We start from the raw sequence: 17041 nt of genomic DNA, 5'->3' as shown, positions 1-17041 counted from the left end.
CGTTTTATGCTTCCATATGTAAACATGCCATGCAAAATAAGGCATCTGTTTAATATAAAGTGCAGTTGGCTGCCAAAGTGTTGTTATGAACTAGCTTTTCCGAGCTATTAATTATCTGAACAGTAAATTATTCATATTACTGTAGTGCCCAGAGGTTCCAGAAATGATCAAAGCCCCATTGTACAATTCGCTACACATACAACAAACCATAATGAGAGACTTTGCTTTCTTCAAAGGTGGCACAGAGGGATGTTTACAAAGGCACCAGAGCATTGGGCATTGAAATTCTCTTTGTGTTTTGGAGGATATCCCCAGAAAGAGACAAAAGCTTGGATAAAAGAAGCATTATCAACCTGGTTTTTAACTGTTCTGAAATATAGAAGGATCAAATGTGCTTCCCTGAGGTTATCCAGCACAAAAAAGGACAACAACAACAGCAGTAAGTTGTCTTATTTCAGCAGTGTGTAAAATAAGGTGTGTGCATGTGCATATGTGAATCACCAGTATTTGCGCAGTATGGTACATTTTGATGGGGTTGTTGGAATCTGCTCTGTATGATGTATAAGCTTCCGAATAAGGCAGAGATGAAGTTATTCTAAGGCTCAAAGAAGTGTGGTGCTGACACCAGAATCTCTAAACACAAAGCACTGCTAGCAATCCTGAGAGTGCAAACCAAGCTGAAGGGCCATTTTGCATGCTCATGTGGGGCTTTTATGGTGTGATGCACCACATACAGTACAAACACTTCTCCATGGAATTATGAATGAGCTGGTGAGACTTGAGCTTATTTATTTCAGTTGAACTTTAGTTTGCCATTTTGAGACTTGCATCAACAGGGTCAAATTCTGTATCCTCGTCATAATTTTGTCTCTCACTTTTGGTTTGTTGAATCCATTTGAACTATACAAGCATGCTCAGTAACAGCTCCTGAAGTCTTCATTAGCTATTGCCCTAATTCTGCCTTTTATCATAATCATCATTTAATATTTTTACGCACCTCAAATGTGCTAAGTGCTGTACGTAAGGTGAAGAAGACAGGTCCTGTCCTACAGGCTTGCAGTCTACATTTCATTTTATCAAGTTTATTTATTTCTCTATTTATTTTTGTCTATCCTGAATTCAGCACTCAACTGGGAAAAGCAATTGAGCAAGGATAAGTTTATGGAAGGAGATGCATTTAAGCCAAACAATGTTAAAAAAAAAACCTGTTGTGGGATCTTGCCACTAGGTACTGTGGGTTTCAACTGGTTCCCTTTGATGTAGGCTTGCAGGCTGATTTCACTCTGGTCAGAATCTGCTTGCTGAATTATCTTCACTGCCTAACACCCTTATATAGCCTCACTACCAAACTGTCACTTTTATCATTGTTTCAGCTCTTAAGGGGGCAGACTATCTTCAGCTTTCTCCACCCTTGCTCATCTTCTACCTGCTTCTGCTTCAGTGCTTCAGGATTTGGCCTTCTCCCTCAGCTTCTTCTTCTTTTCTGTTGTTGTCCTCATCTTCCTCTACTGTCATCTTTGTACACTCATTTCAGGGTTCTCTCATCAACTTTGGAATAGGCATGTGCTCGCATGCCTTTCCTTCAACCAATCAGATTTGAGTGGCATACAGTTCTCCCCCCTTATCAGATGTCTTTTCCTGTCCAATGATGGACCAAGAATTTTGTACAAAAAAGCCAGTCAAAAATGCAGTAAAAAATAGAGTACCAAATGAAACAATGTATTAATTCATTAGCATTTTGCCAATTTACCCATCCTTCCCCCCCTTTTTTCTTAAAGTACGGCTGCGCTCCTTGTATTCCCTTCTAATTACATGAAGCTTCTTCAGGTGCCCTTTAAACATTCTTTGTATTTTGATTTAATCTTACTCTTGATTTAATCCTATATTAGAGGCACATGTAGCTCCTGAGAGGCTAAAATGTCACAGGTAAATGGTATTCAACTCTGCTTGTGCATTGGTTAATCCCCTGCAGTGCTTGAAAGGTCCTGAATGTTAGTGTATATATGTGCAAGTAGGAATGAGAAGATTGGGGGGGGGGGGAGAGCCATATACAGAAAAGAAGTGTTCATGAAAATTAGTCTCGGCAGTGACTTAAGTAGTAGAGGGGGGTTTCATTGGCCCTGTGTGTATTGCCAATAACAGAGCAAATTGGGATGATTTGGGGGTAGCCCTTCATGTTACAGAGTTAAATGTACCATTAGCAAGGTGTGTCACGGTGGATCAGGGGGAGCCCAGCTTTCCAAGTAGCCGTGTTTCACATAAACTTAAATGCACGGCCGCCTTCCCCTTTCTTTTATGAGAAGTGAAAACAAGCTGACTGGAGAAATGACCAGTGCTTGAGAGAGGGAAGATAGGGGAGACTTGGGGCAGGCAGGTAACAGGAAAACCTCCCCTTGTTCAATAGCTGCTACACTGCATTTCTGAAATGGGGCAGGCTTCACCCTATCAGAAAGTGCAGTCATATTTGCTAGTTTTTTGAAATGTAGTCATTCTTGTTCAGTGAGTTTGTTTTTTGCTCACTCAGGCCAGAATATTTTTCCACGTTGTTGTTGTTGTTGTTGTTGTTGTTGTTGTTGCTGTTGTTATTATTATTATTATTATTATTATTATTATTATTATTATTATGTTTGTGTCAAGGGGGAATGGTAGTCACCATCACCCTCAACACAACAACAACAACAACAACAACAACAACAACAACAACAACAACAACAGAATTTATATCCCACCCATCTGGGCAGCTTACAACTTAAATAAAAACACACCAAAACATCAAACATTAAAAACAACATATCCTATACAAGCAACAAACAAATGAATAAATCAATAGAAATAAAAAAAACAAAAATAACAATAACAATAACAGTTTACAGTTATACTCAGATTAAAATAACCACCAACCCCAACTAAACATTTAACCAGCACCAATCCAACAAAAACAAAATAGAGGAACCAAAATCAGCACCATTTAGCCAGTTGCCCCAACCCAAGAGTTGTTCCAGCAATGTCCCGGTGGCCTCCCAGGAGCCTCTTTTAGCTGTTCAGGGTGAGTCTGGGCTCCGCCCCCAGGCCAGGTGGAAGTGGGCCTTGCAGCAGGGAGCAGGTCTTTCTTCCAGCACTCAGGCAACAGCCATGCCTTGGATCTGAAGGGTGCAAAATGGTGGCCAGGCTGCCAATGGAGACTCTGCTGTTACCTCTTGTAGTGGCAGCAAAAAAGCCATGCTACAGTCACTGTTAATGGCAAAACCCACTCTCGAGAAACTATTAGGGCAGGGATGGTTAATCCCCAAATTGGGGGTCTGATTATGCCCCCTGAATTTTTGTGGCCCCTCAAGAGCCCCCCCCCCTAATTTTGACCGCAACTTCCACCCCTGAAAAAACATTCAATAGTGCCCAGCAATGTGATGGGGCTGCAAGTTTCCTCCTCCCTGGTCATCAGATCAATGATTTGATGAAAAGAAATGGATAATAACTGACCCTCCATAGCTGATCTGCACAAACCCCCTGAGTGATGCAGTTTCCTCTGTGTGTGACCTCTCTTAGTACTGTAGTGTGCATTCCTTGTGTGCATGTAGTGTGCATGTAGAGTGTGCTTGTAGAAGTGTGCAGTTGCACACAACCACCTTTGTGTCAGGAGCCTGTCCTACACACGAGTAGGACCCTGGCAGAGACACATGCCCGACTGGCATGTTCTTTCCCTCCCGGTCAATCGTTCAGGAGCTTCAAAAGCTTTCTTCAGCCCGAACATCACAGCGACTAATGCCAAGAAACATCAGTACACTTACAGATCCGCAGAGTGTTTCGCAGTTTGCATAACAGAACTCAGTAGCTCAGCATTTGGCTAATCTACTTTATTTACATATAAACACACACGGAGCACTGCAACATGGCTCCCTCTCTCTCTAGTATCAGACAGCAAAGAGACAAAGGACAATAGTCCCACTTCACGGAACACAGGAACACAAACATCCTGTCTCCGTCACTTCCCACTCTGTGGAGTGAAAACATACACCGTCATGTGATAGACAACAATCCCATGACTGCAGGCATGGGGAATGAACCTCCAATACTTTGGTCACATCCATCATTGACATGTGGCCCCCAGAGATTGGACGAAAGGTGAATGCGACCCTTGGGCCCCCAAAGGTTAGCCACTTCTGTGTTAGAGAAATTGTCCTCCCAGTGCGGCAATTCTGTCAAATTCGTTCTCCCATTTGTCTGTCTGCACAGCGGGAGGAGACTTTCAAAAGGCTGATTTTGGTAAACAGAGTAAGACATGGTTAGAATCCAAAACACACAGACTGGGAATAAGGAATCCCTATTAAAAATGATGGGATTTATTTCAGAATTAGCAGGCACACAATAGTGCTGTGAGTTGGATTTCCGTTAATCCTGCTCTTGCAGCAAAAGCTAACTATGAATTTTTGTAAAATAGCTTAAAGGCCATCTGTAGTTCATGAGCTACTACTGCACAATCTTTTTGCTAATTCTGTAGGAATATATATCTGGCCCAAGGATTTCCCATTAAGGCAAGTGTACTTTAAACAAACAAACAAACAAACAAACAAACAAACAAACAAACAGAAATCCTTGAGCTAGTTAGTTACAGTTAGCAAAAAGGAACAAAAAAAAGGAAAACTGGCTCATGAGCTATTGGTGGCTTTAAGAATTTGAATTTGGGAGAAAGTTGTTGCCAAGTTCAGTTAACTGAGTTTTATCTGCTTCAAAAAGAAGGCAATTTCCAGGTATTTTGAATGCTATGACTATTTATGCCTTTTTGGGTGAACATCAGACTGCCCACCTTAGCTTTAGATCAAATATTTATAATTGGAGGAAGCAGTGATGTAACCTTGATAGGGGCATTCATCTGATACTTATGGTCTCTTTTAAAAAATATTTTAAATTAATGACCATATTTCATTGGTAATGTATTGATTAAAAAAACCTCTGTCAAATGTCAATATGTTGTCATAACCAATGATTTTTGACTCTGGGGTTTCTAAACTTTGCTTAGCCATTGAGATCACGTACACAACCTTGGGCAAGTCACTATTTTTCAGCATAACTTGCCTCACAGAAGTTGAGGATAAATGATGAGAATATAATTGTAAAACACTTTGTACATGGAAAAGTGCTGTAGAAACAATTAGCACTAATTGAAGACCAGGTACACATAATCTGTTATCCTTTTCATTCTAGAAAGTCAGGCAATGAAAGATTTATTGGAGAGGAAAAAAAGAGAATAGCTGGTCTTTCTTCGGGTTATGTAAGAAGTCTCTACACATTATGCAAGAATCTTCTCTACACTGAATTCTACTTTCTAGTTGAATCATTGCCTAAGGCCAGAATAAAGGTGTAGAATAACTTGTGCATCATCCTTCTCAAAGAAGAAGAAGAAGAAAATTCCTGCTGGTCCAATTCTCAGAGTACTGTGGTAGAACAAGCCTTAAGACTTCTGTTCCCTGAGAGCATTATGGTTGCGTTCAACCAGCTTGGCATAAAAATAATGTGTGCATGTGTTTGGTATATAAATAATGTCCAGTATGTTCTGAGGACTTAGAATGTGTCTCTGTTTGCTTGGAGCAACACCCAAAATACAAGCCAATGATTAATAAGCATTCTTAGTAACCAAAGGAAATTAGGGTGTAGGAACAGAATAGTTGTCATGAATGATCTCAGGGCTAGCTGGTTGTCCAGTAACTTGTATCCATAACAATATTAAGGCATTTCCATTTTAAAGTAATAGATGTCCTATAAGATGATGTTCCATGAGAGTAGAACTTTGTACAGTGGTACCTTGGGTTACAAACTTAATTTGTTCCAGATGTCGTTCTTAACCTGAAACTGTTCTTAACCTGAAGCACCACTTTAGCTAATGGGGCCTCCTGCTGCCGCCGCACCGCCCCCGCGTGATTTCTGTTCTCATCCTGAAGCAAAATTCTTAACCCGAGGTGCTATTTCTGGGTTAGTGGAGTCTGTAACCTGAAGCGTCTGTAACCTGAAACGTCTGTAACCCGAGGTACCACTGTAATGTTTATAATATAATTTGAGCTCTAGATTAGATTACCAGTAGCAGAAATCAATGATTGCAATACAGGTACAATTGATAATCCACATGTCTGTAAAAGTCACAATCCAGTTTTTCCTTCTCCTCTTCCTTCTTCCCTACCCATCTCAGTCTATTGCATCAAATCCATATTTCATCTAGGTAGAGAATGAGATGCCCTTGATAAACACACATGTTTTCCTCTTTCTACATTTTTAATAATACTGGATATTGAAGGGTTTGTTTTTTTTGCTGGCTTATTGGATCAGATTTTATTTCCTTTCTTCAATAACAAGCAGTGTGAAACTTTTCTTTCATATTGTTTGATTCCCTCAGGGTGCTTGGTGAGCACCAAAATCGCACTGACAACATTCAACATGCAGCAAATCGAAGTGGCCCTTCTTGCAGGTAAATAGAGAGGAATTTAAAACAGCCCCAAAGGTGAGATTGCAACACACTGCAGGCTCCTGAGACTGCACAAGGAATTTCATTCATGTAGTCACCTAGTACAGAAGTTAATGCTTAAAAAAAATAAAATAAAATAAGACCCTCTCTTTTCCCTATCCACAGATAATTCTCACATTCACATGTTGACAGAAGCCCTCGTCAAGTGCTTGTCCCTTACACAATGACAAAGAAAGTGGGGAATAAGCACACTAGCACACCCTTTTGTTTCGGTCCTCCTGATATGAACACCTACAAAGATGTCTTCCTCTTTTGGAGCTCAGTGAAAAGGAGACTTTTTGCAAGACTACTGTCAAATTACACTTGGAGTTCAGAAAACGGTGCCTACTGAGATATGCATGGAAATCCACATCCTGTCTCTAATCTGGGAATCTCACTGTAACAAGAAATCTACTTTACTGAGAGGGGGAAGGCTTGGAAATCATTTAATTGGTTAATTGTATTGATGATTTTCTCATCCATCCAGTGTTGGCTCTAGACTTTTGAAGAACCTACTCCCTGCTGTTTCTGCTATCTGTCCACTTGACCTGCTCTTCTGGGCCCAATCCAAATCACTGTCCAGAGGGAGAGGTCAAGACTCAATCACTTGAAAGCAGGTGAACATGTAGAGACTGAAAGTGGAGTCCTTGCAGGGCCAGGGGGCTCTGGGAGTTGGCATTTGTCCCTTTCCTGAGCAGGGGCCTTGGGAGAGGACCAGTAATGGTGGCTCCCCAGCACAGGCCCTTCATCCATCTTATAAGAATTTTGGGCTGGCCAAATAGCTATTGAGGCAACCATTCCTCTTACAAGCCATTTCCCAGCATTATGGCTATAATTATAAATACCACACACACACACACACACACACACACACACACACACACTATAGCAATAGTTACAATAGGTATCTTTTTAAGTGATGTTTTTGACACAAAAGCTGGCATGGAACCATTTCCTCAGACACAATAAAGATAGCACAATATTTCCACCCAGTCATAAGAACTGTGGTATCAGAGTCTGGCAGATTGAAATTTTCTGGCAGAAAAACCACAAGGTAAGTCCTGGTGGAGCTTTCATGGCAGATCACAGTCAGAAGATCATGCGTGCAACCAAGCACACTGTGAATAGGTTGAATTAAAGTCACACAGATGGACCTGGGCATAAAAAGGTGCACTTTGTGGAGTTAAAACAGATGGATTCACCACAAGGAGTTCATAGGGCTTGCTGTCCGTCCCCCATCCCCCAGTGTAAGGATCTACATCACATACTGAGGACACTTTTATTTATTTATAACTGTCAGTACCTGCAATTTTATGAGATAATTTTCTTTATTTTGAGATATTTTCACAGCAAACTTGAAGAGTGAGCTGATTTTAGAAGATGAATTATTGAAGAGGAACACAGCTGTAGTATCTCTAACTATGGAGTAAGATGCCACAGTTTAGTAAATATTGATTTTGTCCAGATGGAGCTCATGCTAGGATACCTGTTAAAAATGACTGATGCTCACTTACTAAATCACTATTTAATGATCGTTGCAAATTAGCAGTATTTAACCGACACACTGCTGATAGCCAAGAACAGTCTTTCAGTATGTGTGTTTTTGTGTGTGAACACACACACCTTACCCTATCTATTTATCCATCTGAGAGAGAGGCTCTGTTTTATATTGAAGAAAACAGGATCCTATAATTAAAAGCTAATGGTATTGGAGCTTTGCTAATACAATTTAATCTTTTTGTTTACTTTTACATTTATATTCCAGATGCTTAGCACAAGACTCTTGCAGTGGCTTCCCTTGACAAGAAATAAAAACAACAAGTTCTTATTAAAAATTCAGGTAAGTGTTAAGTGTGGTGGCAGCTGGGTCATTAGGGCAAATGGATATTGCCCCACTAGTTTCTGCCTGCCCCCAGGCAGCCCCTCCTTTGCCTGCCTTCTTATGTCTTACAACCCATCCAAAAAATGCCACTGCTGCCAGCTTCTTCCACTTTGTCTCAGTTGTAGAATTGAGCAGGGAGGAAGATAAAACTAGAATTAGTTGGCTCAGCCTCCCTTGTGTGCCCCAGTAGTCCTAATGGACACCAGATACCACTGGCTAAGGGTATGCACACAAACTCTTATTAGCCACTCCAGCTATCCAAATGTTTTCCTAAGAAGGAAAATCTCAACCAAAAATTCACAAGAAACCCACAAGAGATTCAGACAGGCCCCTGCCTGGTGCCTGGTCCTGGCATAACTCCATAGAGATAGACATCAGCAGTGCTTTTTTCTTAAAAAAATGTTTTGGGGTACTCTCATTTTCATACTCATATTGAAATACCGCCCCTCAATGAAGCCAGACTTAGACTCACAAAATGTTTAAGGGTGTGCATACCCCTGCGTCCCCCCAGGAAAAAAGTACTGGACATCAGCCATGGTTAACCTGCTACACTCCCTTGTGATTGTGAGGTTTTTACATCCTGTAGGGAACCGTCATGAATACAGAAGGCTCCATTCTGCGGAATCCAGCTAGTCCGCATGCATGGAGGGTGACAGGACGGGCAAGAGGAATGGAATGGGAGAGGGGAGCAGAACATGCCCCCTCACACCCACCTATTTTGTGAATAGGACTACACAATATCAGCAAGCCCAAACCAGAATTCAGAATGGTACCACAATGGAATCCAGGCAGAGTTTTAGCCTCTGACTAGAATCTCAACACTCTGCAGTCTTCTAATGATTTCTTTTTAAAAAGATCCCCTTCAGACATTTTACCCTTCGCAGGCCACAATGAAGGAAGGGGCAGGGGACCCAATTGGCATGGGCCTACGATTTTGAGGGGTCTTATTCCAAGTCCCCCTGGTAAAGGTAAAGGACCCTGGATGGTTAAGTCCAGTCAATTTTGACCTTGCCCCCTGGTGGTGGCAAAGGGGGGACCTTTGGTAAAGATTACTGAAATAGATCCTATGTTTCCTATCTAGCTTGGATCTATTACCAGATTTCCATGGCACTGCCCCTTCCAGTCAGAGCACCTGTTTGTGAAACACTTCTAAAACTCATACATGGTCTTGGGAAATAATAAATCTATGAATATGAACATTAATTTTGAATGACAATTACTTTTGTTCCACAAAAGATGTCCATCTGAAGGGTAAATGAGGTAAATCTGCAAAGGCAGCATAGCTGGAATCCACTGACTTTGCCATCCCATCTCCTCATTTGCTCTGGTTTGGAGGAGAATAGGAATGTATAGCTCTTGATATTACTGAATATGACTAGCTGGATTCTGCATCCACAGCTCCGCACATTCCCCCTCGGGATAGCTTTTGATCCCCTTTCTCTGAAGCAGGCAGAGCTACTAATAGGTTAAAATGGTCTGGCTTACAGAGTTTTCATCAGATTTGTCAGCCTCCATTTGTATCTAGGGTAAAAACCTGAAGCAATTTTGAAGAGCTGAGATATTGAACTTTCAGAGCTGAGATTCATAGCTGATGTGTGCTGTACTATATAAGTAATAAAGGAATGCATAAACAGCCGGTAGTGCTCATGATTATGAAGTATTTTTCAAATATTAAATATTACGGATTATTTTTTTCTAAATAAAAATAGCAGGCCATCACTTTGCATGCTTTAGAGTGATAGTCATTTTTTAACATACCTCTACTATTTCCCCGCTCAGAGCATGCGGAACATCTTTTGTTTGGCCGACCAGATCTTTATCTCTCCTCCCCAGAGGCCAACTTTGATAGTTTACAGAGTTGCCTGTGAAGAGGGATTGATTGTTACACCACCCTATAAATTGCAGCTCTTAGAGATGAATAGCCATCTCCTAACAACTCCCAGCATCCTACAGGTTCCAGAATTCCTTGGGTGACTCCATGCCTGTTTAAAGTAGTATTATGTTGCTTTAAATGTATGGTGTGAATGTGGAGCTAGTCTGTATCTATACAGTATTGGAATTGTTTTTAAGATTTTTGAAAGGATGTTTTTGTTGTTTGATCACTTGTTTGCCGCTCTGAGATCCTCTGGAAGGAAAGGTAAGATATAAATTCAATAAAGTAAACAAAGAAGGTGGACCTCAGAGAGGGAGATCTGATGCTTTCTTTGGACCTTGGGATGCTCTCCTTGGGGCAATCAGATTGGAGCATCCATTTGCAATTCGATATGCAACTTTTCTGGAAAAAAGCCTTATTCACCAAAGTTGGACTTGCATTTAAGGAAACAAAGCTGATATTGAGCTACATGGGATATTATCACTGACAGTTGTCCAAAGCCAAACAATATGCTCATATTATTATTTATTAATATATAGATCACTTAATGCCAAATTAGGTTTCTAAGCCGTTTCCAAAGGATAAAAAGTCTTTACAGAGACAATAAAGTATAAACATCCATAATTTAAATACACTTGTACCTTGGTTTTCGAACAGCTTAATTCTCAAACGTTTTGGCTCCTAAATGCCACAAACCCAGAAGTGATAGTTCCGATTTGCAATTTATTTTTGGAAGCCAAATGTCCGATGGGGCTTTCACGGCTTCTGATTGGCTGGAGGAGCTTCCTGCATCCAATCAGAAGCCATGCTTTGGTTCCCGAAAGTTTTGGAAGTCGAACGGACTTCCAGAACGGATTCCGTTCGACTTCCAAGGTACGACTGTACGCTATAAAAGAATTGCATTAAAGCATAAGATATAAAATATATAAAAAAATGTTCTCCTGACAGAAGCCCAACTCTGATCTTTTCTCAGAGCAATTCCATTTTCCAGGTATTTTCACCCTACACTATTTTCTTCATTCTGAAACTAAGAATGTGTTGTTTGCTTGCTTATTATTACATCCATTTATTAGTCTCCTAATAAAAACATTTCTCTAGGCAACATAAAGCCACAAAATTAAAGCAATGATATTACAGCTCAACAAAACCAAGAGAAGCCCACTCAACAGTAATTCTCTAGTAAAACCAACAAAGCAAAGCAGCCAATCTACTAGTAGCAGAGCAATCTCCAACAGCTAAAACTGATCAACTAAAAACATACTTATTTATCTAAAGCCTTCAGGCTTTAGTTGGTGTTGGTTCTGGAGCAGATGATGTTGATTGTACATTGCTGCAGATTTGTGATTTGATATTAGGCTGTTTTTATATACTCTATTATTTATGGTATATTGTACAAGCTGTGTTGTCAGCCAGTCTGTGCTCCTATTGAGGATGAAAGATATAAAAAAGCATGTAATAAGTTGCTGCCCATCTAAGGCAGGAATTGCCAATATACTGCTCATGAGTACCAGTGTGCCTACTATTACGTCCTACAGTGCCCACAAAGTATCCCCTCAAAAATCCACAATACATTAGAGCTCATTTGATTTTCCTTCTCAGATCCTGTCTGCATTGGCTCAATCTCTCCTATACTGAACACACCCCCTTAAACACAGCCATATTTTTTGGATGCCAGGACTGGACGACTATCTTTTTCCTGTTCTGAATAATAGAGAGATGCAAAGAGTTTCTGCCTCTGAGTGAGGATGGTGGTGGTTAATATGCTCCCCCCCCCTCATTGTTAGGGTGGGGATGGGATTATGCCTGCATCATTTTGAAGACCTGCATGTCCTTTCTGCTTTTCAGTTGTGGCAGCCATTTTATGTTATCCATGGCCCCACAGAAGACTGAAAATCGCAGCACTCTCTCAAAATTCCAAATATGCCTATTGGCACAAGAATGTTGGCGACTCCTGACATAAGGAAATAAAATGATAATTAAGAAATACAGACAGGATATTAAATTATGTTGAAATGTTAGGCCTGATAAAACTTTTTAAAGTCCCCAGTGACATTTTTTTTTTTTTGCTCTTAACCTTCAACATGTCTGGTTCCTTAATTATGGGGTGTTGGTTGCACTCTACACATTGATACATACCTGCGAAAAGGAAGAGGCATTTGTGTAAAAACTTGCTCCTATGGGTAAAACTGAGTCCTATGTTCACTTCTTCAGCATTATTTTGAGACAGGGCATGCCCCCTCTTTTACAATTTATTCTGTATAGCATGTGAAAATCATGTTTTGTTTTCCAGTCTTTTTGTGACATGATAATAGTATGTGGTCTGTCAGGATAACATGAGAGGGCACACAAATGTGTATGCTTGTGGTTTGCTCAGCTATTTGGATGACTATGCCTTTGGTATGAAGACAGCTTTGTTTAACTTCAGTTATTAGGGATGGCAGGGGGACAAGAAATTTCAATATTTCTTGGTTCCTCATTTCTCCAGTCATAGGTTCAGTTTCCTCATCAGGTTGCACTTAAAGAAAAGGCCATCATAAAAATCCATCCACATTTTAGTGCAAATTTCTCCTAAGGCAAAATTGCATACAACTTTTTTTTTAACATACACATTTTTTATTTTTGCAAACTGAATTGACTTTCTCCCCCTCCGTTTGTAACATAAGTGAACATACTTGTCTCTGCATGACAATGGTCAGCAACTAAAGTCCTAGTCTACACATGCGGCGGAGGTGGAGGTGGGTGGGCTTCTAAGAGGCCTAAAATGGTGGAATGGACTGTACCACTTTATGCTGCAGATGAAAAATTATATTTCTGAATGTTTCACTATGTGGGAAAGAATTTATTTTAATACCCCAGAGAGAATGATTGTAGCTCAGCCTCTCCCCAATCATGTTCATTTCCCAGAGAGTTTTTCCCACACAGATGAGCCTTCAACCATGTGACCCACTTTTTTCAGTCTAAAGTGATATGGTCTGTTAGTCTATTCTCCCACTTTAGTCACATTCTGCTGAGTGTGAGGCTGGTCTTAAGTTGGCCCACAAACAAAAATACAGCTTACAAAAGCTGGTTTGCCATAAACATAATGTACAAAAAATGTATTTCCCTAGAAAAGTGCCTTTTCCCTCCATCCAATTGATGCCTTTTATTTTCAGCAACCTCCCAGGCTGCTTGCTGCCACCACTGCCTTACAGTCAGCTCAACAGTAGCATGAAGGAAATCTGACACATGCCTTTTGTACTGAAGCCTCTGCTATAACAAGGCGAGCTAACCTATTCATACCACCGTTATTCCCAAATGTAACTTTGCTAGTAATAGATAGTAATCACGGTCCCCTCCCCTGGGACCAGAAAAGCTGAAGCAATAAATGTGTCTCTGAGATAATGTAGCCACATTTTCTAATCATATTTCTAATTTCACTACCTTGTTACATAAAACTTGCTCAGATTGGGGAGCAAGAGCAGACAGCCTATGGGATAATAACAAGTCACTCAGCTGCCATGGTTCGAAAATTGCAAAGCAGTATGAAAAAGTTACATAAAACCCCAAGGTTGCACCGCCTGGGTACTTCCTGAGAGGTACAAATGCATTAGGGAGGAAACAGGCACAGAGAACCATCTATTTTCATAGACCTGTCAGCATTTTAACCGGAATGTTGTACACATACTTCTGCTGGAAAAGGTAAAGTGTTTGTTAAGGCACTTTCCAAATATAATACACGCTGAGCACAGTGACAAGGTCTGCAGTCACTTTGTTCAAATTGACATTCCAACCTTGTATCTGCCCACTCAGTCTTGATCATGGAAGACTTGAACAATAGTGCATTTAAATAAGAAGAGGGGAAAAAACAGAAACCAAACCACAGCATAGTATGAATACCACAGACACAATAAGGGTCCTGAGATGAACTCACAGGTCTCATGTCTAATCGAGTGGAAGCATTATTGTTACCTCTCATTGCCAACTGTTACCTAGAAACTGTTTTTCGTCATTTCTCCTTGCTCTTTGGCACCATTTATCTTCTGTACCGACTACATTTCCTGTCTTCTGTGTGGTGCACGAAGACACCTCATGGGCATGTGCCTGTTCACAGGATGGTGTTTAATTTATAGTGTATTGCATATCCTCCAAAATTTCCCCGATGAAAGTAGGGAAGCCCCATTCCAGTTCCCTTCCCCTTGACAGTTAATGACAGGATTCAAAGTTTCATTTAAGAATGTTCCTAATATAAGTTGAGTAATGTTTGAAGAATTGTGTTTTTATTTGTTAGTTAGTAGTACCCTAGTCAACAAAAATAGATTAATTTCAGTACTGTATTTCAAGCAACAACAAAGATAGAGGTCTTGGCATAATAAGCAGGGGAAAAACTTTGTATGTATCATTCAACAAAGTATACAATAAGTAATGAGGCCCAGAAGCTGCTGCAATACTGCCAGGGTGCTGCATGCCCTCCAACATTTCTCCGATGAAAATAGGGATGTCCCATTCCATAATGATAATTTTACTATTTATACCCCACACATCTTACTGGGTTGCCCCAGCCGCTCTGGGCAGCTTCCAACATATATAAAAACATAAAAAAAATTAAAAAAACTTCGCTATACAGTGGTACCTCGGGTTACATACGCTTCAGGTTACATACGCTTCAGGTTACGGACTCCACTAACCCAGAAATAGTGCTTCAGGTTAAGAACTTTGCTTCAGGATGAGAACAGAAATCGTGCTTCAGCTGCGCGGCGGCAGCAGGAGGCCCCATTAGCTAAAGTGGTGCTTCAGGTTAAGAACAGTTTCAGGTTAAGAACGGACCTCCGGAATGAATTAAGTACTTAACCCGTGGTACCACTGTACAGAATTGCCTTTAGATGGCTCGGGAGCCGGATAACTCCACACCCTCCAACATTTCTCCAATAAAAATAGGGACATCTTAAGGAAAAGTGGGACATTCCAGGATCTAATCAGAAACCAGGATGGCTTCTAAGTCAGGAATGTCCCTGGAAAATAGGGATACTTGGAGTGTCTGGTATTGTGCAAATATACAAGTGGTGCCTGTCATCGAATGCTGTGGTGTGGAGTACTTCTGTTCAGGGATCCAGGCAGCCATGTCATCAGCCATCCTTTCCCCTGGGTTTTCCAATTTTCCATGCCCAGTGAGCACACCCAGCCTTAACTGGGCTACTGGGGGACTTATCCCTTTAGTATTTCCCTCTAAATAGTTTTTGATAATTTCTCAAACTTGGGGTTCTCTGCCTATGCCCCCACTTCCTGTGCACAGAAAGTGCTATTTTAGCTACATAAGGACCAGCACTTGAATAGTACATTTTCCAGTAATATAGTGTATGCTATTAGTATGCCGAAATGATGCTATAAAAAGTTTAAGGAGAGAAATATCGCACACAAAGTGAAGGCTGGAAGAGAAGGAACAAGAAGCTGCAGGTTCAGCTGTAACAGAAAATAAAGGCAGTCAAGACTGACCTGGCCATGTGGTTGGGAAAAGTAAGTAAGCAACCTGCTTAAGGGAGAACCAGGAAGAAGTCTGCTCCTCCCATCCACACAATGCTGTGTCTTTCAGCATTGTTGCATCTGGCCTGGGGGAGGGGCGGGGGGAGAGACGCTAGATTCCTGCTCATGCACATGAAGGCAGAACTTCTTTTCAGCCAGAACTCACTGGAACTCAATTCCAGCACCTCTCAGGTGGGTGCCGTTGCCATTATAAGAGAACAAGGAAGGAGTTCATGTTGAGTTCCGGCACTTCTTTTTCTGTGATGGGCTGAACATTGATTCTTGGTACAACAGAGTACAGTATGGTCAATAGCATTGGCTGAGAAACTAACATGACAGGTGAGAGCAGCAAAGGGCAAACACAATCCATATTCCTTTTATAACATGTGGCAAATGTTTATTGAATACATAAATTGCTCAGACTATGGCAGGAATCCCCCCAGCACTCACGGGAAAATGTGGTGTGATCTCTTGGAGTAATCAAATGAAACTTCAGTACTTGGCATGATAAAAGTCTGTAATTTTAATAGGACAAGTTACTTGTTGTTTACTGTTGTAACAATTGTTTTCTCAAAATTTATCTTCTGTAGCATGAAAATAAATAAAAACATTACTTAAAAAAGAAAAAAAGCATGGGCTGAAGGCTTTAAATGCATTGGTCACACCCCTAAGGGCCTCTTTGCCCATTTTCTCACAGCTACCCAGCTTGGTGTCTGTTCTATTACACTATTGTCAGATGCTTTGGGGTTGAGTAAGATTTGTTTTCCACGTGACCCGGAAGTGTCTGCGGACGGCGCCGGCTCCCGGCCTCTAGAGTGAGATGAGCGCACAACCCTTGAGTGTGTCAAGACTGGCCCGTATGGGCAGGGGTACCTTTACCTTTACCTTTAAGATTTGTTTTGCCTGCCTGGACCTTGCTCAAACAGGTTTTTTACCTACTCTGTAGGGGGTGTTAGTTTCTGGTGGTCATTGTTGCTAAATAGGTTAATTTGCATGTCTATGTTGGTCACACTGTTGGCAGGGAGGTCCAGGAAAGGTTAAGGTTAGATGAGGTAACAAGGTGACACCTATGAAGGTGAAGGCCATTTCTGGAGCCTAACTTCTGGGTTTGGGGCTCTTAGTCTGACTCAGGTATTCTGAAGGCTCACCTGCCACACCTGCCCAGAGCTGTGTGGCACAAAGGCCTCCCTTCTCATCATAAGGTGGGTCCCCAGCCTTGGAGCTATGCCTTGCCAGGCTCCTTGGTATGGGCAGGGTTTGATTCAACCAAGGCTGAAGTTAAGTTAGCTTCCTGCTCTTC

This window comes from Podarcis muralis, chromosome 3, assembly GCF_964188315.1.
Source record: "Podarcis muralis chromosome 3, rPodMur119.hap1.1, whole genome shotgun sequence".
In the NCBI taxonomy this organism is placed as follows: Eukaryota; Metazoa; Chordata; class Lepidosauria; order Squamata; family Lacertidae; genus Podarcis; species Podarcis muralis.
This window is presented reverse-complemented; position numbering follows the sequence as displayed.